The 9,042-nt window shown below is 62.8% G+C and overlaps 1 pseudogene; it reads right to left on the bottom strand.

Annotated features, from left to right (window-relative positions):
- Positions 1–226: 226 nt before the first annotated feature.
- LOC123935954 lies at positions 227–378 on the bottom strand (annotated as a pseudogene).
- Between the last annotated feature and the right edge of the window lie 8,664 nt (positions 379–9,042).

Genomic DNA, 9,042 nt, shown 5'->3' with positions numbered 1-9,042 from the left:
CCCACAGGTGCCACCGCCGGGCCGACCTGGCGGGGTGAGGCGGGGACGGGTGGGGGGGGCGGGGTGTGCGGGCGGAGGGGACCAGGGGCGCAGGGGACGGAGGAGGCCATAGTGTCTGCACTTAGGGGGATGGAGGGCACTGGCAGACCCAGGCCCTGCGAGGCAAACCCCCAGCCACTCCACCCCCCGGGGCGACAGACACCTAGGGGAGAGACTGATCCTTAAGGGATGCTCAGACAGGCATAGTCCCAGAAGGAACCCGGAGCCGCAAGTGCTTTGAGGTGTCAATGATCAATGTGTCCTGCAATTCACATTAATTCTCAAAGCTAGCTGCGTTCTTCATAGACGCACGAGCCAAGTGATCCACCGCTAAGAGTTGTATGAGTTTTGATTGTTCAGGGGGCTGACCCCTGGAGGGGCGCCCCCCTGGCACAGCACATTCCCCCAAAGTGGTGCCTCTGGCCAGCCAGTCAGACACAAGCGAGACCAGACTCCAAGAAGGTCAGAAAAGTTGGACAATGGGGCATCTGGCCACCGCCCCCTACGCGAGGTGCGGAGCTAGGACAACCCCACAGGCGCCCAGGGGATTTCACCTGTCCCACCCACACACACTGAGGGACGCGGGGCATACACACATGCATGGCCCAACGGGGCTGCCAGGTAGCCCCCTCCCGACGGCCGCGTGAAGACTGTGGCTTGGTGTAGCAACCCAGGCCCCAGGGGTGGGGTGGGCGGGGGAGTCTGGGGGAGAAGGGAACCCTCCTCCCCAAGGGCCCAACCACCCCGACCCAAGGCAGACAGAAGGGCGACCCCAAAGGGTCTTTAAACCTCTGCGTGGGGACATGCTAGGTACCTGGGCAGGGGTGGGGGACAGGCGAGGCAGGAGGGGGAACACGAGGCCACAGGCTGCCCTGCCTCAACGCTGATCCCGTCCGCGGCCAACCCCGCCCGGCACAGAAACACAGGCGCTGCGGGCCCATGACTGAGGAGGCCCCCACACCCAGTCGGGTGCCGCCACGGGCGGGCCTACACCAACACCCGGCACCGCCTTCTCCCCATTCCTTAACTCCCTGCCAGCGCCCTGGGGAGGACCGGACCCCCCTTCCCTTCCCAAGCACCCCGAAGCGCACTTTGGCCCACATACGAGTCCCTACCTGCACCCGCAAACCCAGGCCCCCTTCTCCACAGAGGGCGAGGGTCTGCAGCGGGAAGCGGGGCACGGGCAGGCAGGGCGCGTGAGGCACGGGGGAAGAGAGCAGCAGGGGCGGGGAAGGCGAGGAGCCGAACCCGGGCCCAAGGCCTGGGCGGGGGGCTGGAGGGGAGAGACACGGAGCAGAGGAAGGGCAGGCTCAGAGCAGACGAAGTCCGACGGACGGAGAAGAGAACCGTCCAGGGCAGGCGGTGGGAGGCGGCCGGCGGGCGGGCGCCCCGCATGAGCCCAGGCTCTGAGGCCCCCCTGGGGTGGGAGGCCAGACCTGAACCACCCCCCAGAAGGCGCCACAGGGGCCCGCCGCCGTTTCGCGCATCCAGAGACGCGCCAAGGGCACTGTGTGGGCGCCGCGACCGGGAAGGACTGGCGCCCAGGGCGAAGGCGGTGGCTCGGCGGCCCACAGAGCGCCCCTCTCCAAGCCCTCCACCCGCACTCCGCGGGGAAGGCTGGGCGTGCGTGAGGCCCGGGACCAGGGACAAGGCATGCCAAGGGGCGTGGCGGGGGCACCAGGCACCAGCCCCGCACGGGGAAGACAGGCAGGGGAGCCAAGAGAGGACACGCGGGGGGGGGGGTAAAGGCGCTGTGTCACCCACCCTCCCTCTGGATGAGCGCTGCCGTTCTGCCGCCGAGGCCGCTGTTGCGTGGCTCCCACAATGCGCCTCTGGGCGCCTCCTTCCCCCTGTTCCTCAGGGCCCTTTATCCCCCATGCGCGCAAGCACTTTCTCTCTCTCCTCCCTCTCGACCAGCGGGCCAGGATTGCACCAGCCCGCTGGCCCCCACAGGGGTGAGGTGTTTGCTAGCTGACAGGCCCAATAGGCTGGCTGCGGCGGCGATCTTGTTAATCTTCCGCAGGTTCACCTAAGGAAACCTTGTTACAAATTTTACTTCCTCTAGATAGTCAAGTTCGACCGTCTTCTCAGCGCTCCGCCAGGGCTGTGGGCAGACCCTGGCAGGGCCGATTGGAGGGCCTCACTAAACCATCCAATGGGTAGTAGCGATGGGCGGTGTGTACAAAGGGCAGGGACTTAATCAACACAAGTTTATGACCCGCACTTACTGGGAATTCCTTGTTCATGGGGAATAATTGCAATCCCCAATCCCCATCATGAATGGGGTTCAACAGGTTACCTGCGCCTACTCGCATAGCATAGGCACACGCTGAGCCAGTCAGTGTCTGCGCGCAGCCCCGGACATCTAAGGGCATCACAGACCTGTTATTGCTCAATCTCGGGTGGCTGAATGCCACTTGTCCCTCTAAGAACCTGAGGGACGCCGACCACTCAGGGGTCGAGTAACTAGTAAGCATGCCAGAGTCTCATTCCTTATCGGAATTAACCAGACAAATCCCTCCACCAACTAAGAATGGCCTTGCATCACCACCCACTGAATTGAGAAAGAGCTATCAATCTGTCAATCCTGTCCGTGTCCAGGCCGGGTGAGGTTTCTCGTGTTGAGTCAAATTAAGCCACAGGCTCCACTCCTGGTGGTGCCCTTCCGTCAGTCGCTTTAAGTTTCAGCTTTGCAACCATACTACCCTCAGAACCCAAAGACTTTGGTTTCCCAGAAGCTGCCCGGCGGGTCATGGGAATAAAGCCACTGTCAGTCGACAGTCGGCATCGTTTATGGTCAGAACTACGACGGTATCTGATTGTCTTTGAACCTCTGACTTTCATTCTTGATTAATGAAAACATTCTTTGCAAATGCTTTCACTCTGTTTAGTCTTGTGCTGGTCCAAGAATTTCACCTCTAGCGGCGCAATACAAATGCCCCCGGCCATCCCTCTTAATCATGGCCTCAGTTCCAAAAACCAACAAAATAGAACCGCGGTCCTATTCCATTATTCTTAGCTGTGGTATCCAGGCAGATCGGGCCTGCTTTGAACACTCTAATTTTTTCAAAGTAAACGCTTCGGGCCCCACGGGACACTCAGCTAAGACCATCAAGGGGGCGCCCAGAGTCAAGGGGCGGGGACAGTGGTGGCTAGCCTCTCAGCTGACCGCCCGCCCGCTCCCAAGATCCAACTAGGAGCTTTTTAAATTCAGCAACTTTATTATACGCTATTGGAGCTGGAATTACCACAGCTGCTGGCACCAGACTTGCCCTCCAGTGGATTCTCGTTAAAGGATTTAAAGTGGACTCACTCCAATTACAGGGCCTCGAAAGAGTCCTGTATTGTTATTTTTCGTCACTACCTCCCTGGGTCAGGAGTGGGTAATTTGCGTGCCTGCTGCCTTCCTTGGATGTGGCAGCCGTTTCTGAGGCTCCCTCTCCGGAATCGAACCCTGATTCCCCGTCACCCCTGGTCACCATGGTAGGAAAGGCAACTACCATCGAAAGTTGATAGGGCAGACATTTGAATGGGTCATCACCACCACTGGGGGCGTGCGATTGCCCGAGGTTATCTAGAGTCACCAAAGCCACCAGCTCCTGCCCCCGGCCAGAGCCGGGAGGAAGCTGACCCGATTGGTTTTGATCTGATAAATGCACGCATCCCCCCCGCGAGGGGGGTCAGCGCCCATTGGCATGTATTAGCTCTAGAATTACCACAGTCATTTAAGTAGGAGAGGAGCGAGCGACCCAAGGAACCATAACTGATTTAATGAGCCATTCCCAGTTTCACTGTACCAGCCATGCGTACTTAGACATGCATGGCTTAATATTTGAGACAAGCATATGCTACTGGCAGGATCAACCAGGTAGGAGCGCGGTGATCCAGAGACACAACAGCCCCGCACCCCCCCAGGAGGGGCGCAGCGCGAGGTCTCCCGGTGAGCGGGACTTGCCAAGCGCAGAGGGGGGGGGCACACGTGGCAGCGGGGGCAGCGGCGGCAAACCCCACCCCTCAGCGCAGGGGCCCGCGGGGCGTAGGGAGTGGGAAGACGCTCCCCACTCGCCACGGACCACCCCCACCCGCCACCATGAGCGAAGCTGACTGGCCGGGCCCGCCACCGCGGATGAGGGAAAACCAGCGGCGTCACCTCAGAGAGGCGAGGGATGCTCCGACCCCCTCCCACACACCCAGGCGGCCCCGAGGACGGCGCGCGGGGCAGGGCCGGGGCACCAGTAGGCCATGCTGGGCTGGGGCAGGCTGGCGCGCGCTCCCGCGGGGCCAGGGGAGCCGGGCCAGAGCCCGACCCCCCGCCCCAACCACCGGGGTAGGCAGCGCGCAGCCGCAATGGCCACGGAGGACGGCCGGACCCGACCCACGCCCGGTTACGCACGCCGGAGCGGGGGGTGGGGGGTGGGGGGTGGGGCGCATGTCATAGGGGCAGGAGGAACGGTCCCTTGCCGGCACATGACACCACCACCTCCGCCAGGCCAGCGGCGGCGGCAGACACGGATGGGAGGCCGCCAGGGGCCTGAGAAGCGCCAGCACACCGGGGGGCGGCACCGGGTCAGCAGGCTGACGGGGGGAGGCCGCGAGAAAAGTGCTCGGCTGCAGGGGGCTTAGGTGCCAGAAACCAGAGCAGCTACGGGGGGAAGAGTACCTTGGGCTACCGCGAGGGAGCACAAGAGCCCCTCAAAGGCGCCTTCCAAGGCCCGAGGTCGGCCGCCAGGGCACACGGGCTCCCACCGCCCAAGGCCTCCAGCACAAGGGCAGTTCTGTGGCGCCCGAGGACACCGACCCAGCCCCCGGCAGTCCCCGGCCACCTCTCGGGGCTCGGGCCCCCCGGCCACCATGCCACTGTCACGACTGACCCCCAACAGGGCGTTCTCCCACGCACGACGACACCCCTCCGTGCCCACGCCCGACTGGACCCACGCGGGCCTCTCCTCCTCACAATGGGTGGAGAGCCCTTAGCCCAAGGACGACCCCCTCTCCCCCGCCCAGAGCCCCTAGAGGCCTGGCGAGGGCTACAACACCCAACAGCTGCGAGGCCAGTTTCCTTCCCAAGGGAATGAATGGAGAGCACAGCAAGCCTTCAAGTTGTCCAAGCGAGCTGGGGACAAGATAGGGGGAAAGGTCGGTGGTGACAGGGAGGGGGCGCACAGCGAGGGATGGCAGACAGCCCGTGGGGAGCGGTTCCAGGGGAAGGGCTCACCAACGAAGGCGCAAGCCCGGCCACCAGGTAAATGTGCATGGGATCCCACCGCCACCAGCACGAGAGGGGTCCCGCGACGCCCAGGGACGCCGGCCCGCCTCAGCACCCTTGACGCACCTTCCCCCCTGTGAACCGGGCCCCAACGGGACCCCCCGTGGCAGGGGCCCGTCTAAACCTCCATCCTTCCATCTGCTCCATCCCGGAGCCACGACCCCGGGGAAGCGCCCCCAGGCGAGAGCGGCCCGACCCGTGCCAGCATGCCACCACCAGTGGCGACTCGCCATTGGAGCGGGCAGCAGACATCCCTTCGCAAGGCACAGGGCAAGGAGACGCACGCTGCGGGGGAGTGGCCGCCCACGCACTCGCATGCACTTGGTAGCCCCACGTGCCAGACACCGGCCAGGGCCAGCGGGATCCTCCCCCGACTTGGAGGGGCGAGGCGCAGGCCTTGGTAGGCAAGAGAGCAATGCTCGGCCCCACCATGGGGCTGGTAGATCCCTCGCGGAGAGGGGACTCTGCCCAACACGCAACGGTAGTCACCCCGCATCGGTGGACACAATGCGCAGAGGAGGGGTGGCGGCTGGGGGTTCCAGTACCCCAAGGCACCCTCTCGGATCGCTAGAGAAGGCTTTCTCACTGAGGGCGCCTCGCCCCCACCCATTCGTCCCCTCAACTGGGCTCTGCCAAGAAAACGGCGTCCCAAAGGCCTCCAGGGCCTGGGGGGGCAGGGGTGGGTCTGCGGTAAGGGACAGGCACAGGACAATCCTGAGTGCTCATGGCCAGAGCCCAATGAGGGAACCGCCTTTGCCTCTTCTACGCATGCCATGCTCCCATCCCCGCCAAGAAGGAACCTCATGCCTCCACACTGAGGCCAGGAGAGGAGCGGAGACGGGCATGGCATGCTGGGCAAAAAAAGCAGCATCCCTCAGCTGGCCAGGCGCCACAGCGCTGGCTCAGCCTGGCACAGTCACTCACACGCCCCACACACCTGTCCTGTCCACACACACCACCCTGGCACGAAGCACACCAGGGGACGACGAGGTGCCTGCACCCCCACAGAGGGGGACAGGTGGGCCTCCCTTACCGACTCCACCAGACCAGAGGTGGCACAACAGCCCGGGACCATTTGGGGGCACGAGAGCCAGCACACAGGCCCACGCAGACGGCTCAAACGAGCGAGGGCCGAGCTGGATTTGGCACCACGGCCAAGCCCAGAGCCCCGCACGCACCCAGAGGCCCACATCGCTAAGGCGAGTCACTCAAACAGCATGTCAGCACCTACCTGGCAGCAAAAAGTGCTCCTTTCAGGGGACAAAATAGCTAAGCCATCTGGCAGGGCCTAACCACGGGTCACCGGGACCTTGTGGGACCATGGCCCAGCCACTGGCTCCAAAAACTGCTCCATTACCCTGCAAAGAGGGGGGCGCCCCACGGAACCCCCAGGGTCATCTGGTCGACCCCCTGGAGCGTGGGGAAGCGGGCAGGCCAGACCGACGAGGGACTCAAGGGAGGTGGAGCCGCCCGGGCTGGGTAGCTCCTCCCCTGGTCCGCCTGTTTTCTCCAGGTCGGGATTTAGAAAAAATCAAGTTCTGCGGAGGGACCTGCCGGCCCTCACCTCCTCCTCCCTCTCCCTCGGCCCCTGGTCCCCGGCCCCCAGCCCTGGCCCTCAGGACTGACCCCAGGATGGTCGCTGACTTCCTAGCTGGGACTGGGAGAGGGGGTGGACCCGCGGAGGCGCCCCCTGACGGCTGGACCTCCAGGAACATCGCGGCCCATGCCTCCCCTCGTGGTGTGGCGAAGCATGGCCTGCACAGCCTGGTCCCAGCTGGTCCCAGCCGGTCCCAGCCAGTCCCTACCTATGCAGCGGGCCTCGGGAAACTTGGTGAGAAAATCGGGGGCGACGAACAGGGCCCCACGCGTGCCCGTGGATGGAACCCTCGCGCCATCCACTGGCTTCCCCGCGAGGCTCGGGCTGGTCCCCAACCGCCCGAATGTGACGCGGGACACACGGGACACATGGGACACAGAAGGCCCGAAGACCGACCAGAGCCACAGGCCAAAAGGCGTCCTCGCACCGCATGCACACACCCTCTCCCATTCCACCGGGAGCAGGCAGAGGAGGGGGCACTGGCGGGTGCTGGTCGACCCCTCCACACAGCCCCAAACACCCCTCCAGGAGAGCAAGGAGGAGGAGGAGGCCGCCGCGGGAGAGGCGCCGCTGCTCCCCCATATACCTGGGGGTTCAATCTCCTGCGAGCTGATCGCGCGCCGATGCCCCAGCGACCACAGGAAGATCGCTTTAGTGTCACCGGCCTCCCGGAAACTCCAGCTTGGGGACCGCGGCCAAATGCCATCCCTTGCCAACATCGCCCGCGCTCTGGCGGGGAGAAGCTATATAAAAGAGGCCGCCAGCTGGCGCCAGACAACCGCCACAAAAGACACCGAGGCATATCCGGATCACCAGGTCACTGAAGTCACGAGACCGGCCACCAGGCTACCTGATCTCCGCCCCGCCCACTTTGGAGGGGTGCGTGTCCCTGGGTCATCAGCCTCGGGAGCTCCCAGAGGGCACGGCGTGACTCCAGCTCGCCCAGGGGAGACTTGGGAAACGCGTCCAGGCCACTGCCGCTGGAAGGGGGGGCCGATCCGCCGTGGGATACACACACACACACACACACACACACACACACACACACCCCACCCCCACCCCTGGCGGCCCGGCAGGCCCAGAGGCACCAGCTTCCCACCTTGGCACGTGAGCGAGTGGCGCCCAGGCCTCTGGGAGGACTTAGAAAAATGTCCCCAGGCAAGGACTGTAAAACCGAGACCCACGCAAGTACTCCTTAATTTTTTGTTGTTGTTGTTTAAGATTTTATTTATTTATTTGACAGACAGAGATCACAAGCAGGCAGAGAGACAGAGAGGAGGAAGTAGGCTCCCTGTCCAGCAGAGTGCTCAATGCGGGACTCGATCCCAAGACCCTGAGATCGTGACCTGAGATGAAGGCAGAGGCTTAATTAACACTGAGCCACCCAGGCGTCCCACACATGAGCTTTCCTAAACCAACAATGGATGAACCATTTTTTTCCGCATTTCAAGGGCAGGAGGTCTAATCTGAAGCCAACGATGACACCTCCAGAGGACGGAAAGGGGGTGACTGACACACACTCCCAGAAAGGTGCTAACTGAACCTGTCTCTGCCCTAACCACGATGATGTCTAAGGACAAAAAACAGCTGTGGGGAACATCGGTGCCAAGGCAGGGTCGTGGCATCCATGACCAAAAACGGAATAAACCTTGGGGTGGGGGAAGGGGGTGGTGGAGGGAGTGTGGGACAGCAGGGAGGAGGCGTGGAATGGGGAGGAAGGGAATTAAAATAGGGGTGCCTGGGTGGCTCAGAGGGTTAAGCCTCTGCCTTCAGCTCAGGTCATGGTCTCAGGGTCCTGGGATCGAGCCCCACATCAGGCTCTCTACTCAGCGGGGAGCCTGCTTCCCCCTCTCTCTCTGTCTGTCTCTCTGCCTACTTGTGATCTCTGTCTGTCAAATAGATAAATAAAATCTTTAAAAAAAGAGAGAGAGAGAGAGTGAGAATTAAAATAGCCATTCACTGAAGAAATCCAGTTCCGGAACAGCCACGCGGTCCAACTCTAGGACACGGCAGCGGGGCGGGGCGGGGGGGGGGAGAGGGGAAGGAGCCAGTGCTTGAGAAGAGGTAAATATTGACGATGAACTAACTATTCCATGATGTGTGAAGGGGGGAAGAAAAGCAAGGCATAGAACTTCCCCCG

Source organism: Meles meles, chromosome Y, assembly GCF_922984935.1.
Source record: "Meles meles chromosome Y, mMelMel3.1 paternal haplotype, whole genome shotgun sequence".
NCBI lineage: Eukaryota > Metazoa > Chordata > Mammalia > Carnivora > Mustelidae > Meles > Meles meles.
The sequence above is the reverse complement of the archived record's forward strand: the minus strand, read 5'-3'. Positions and strand labels throughout refer to the sequence as shown.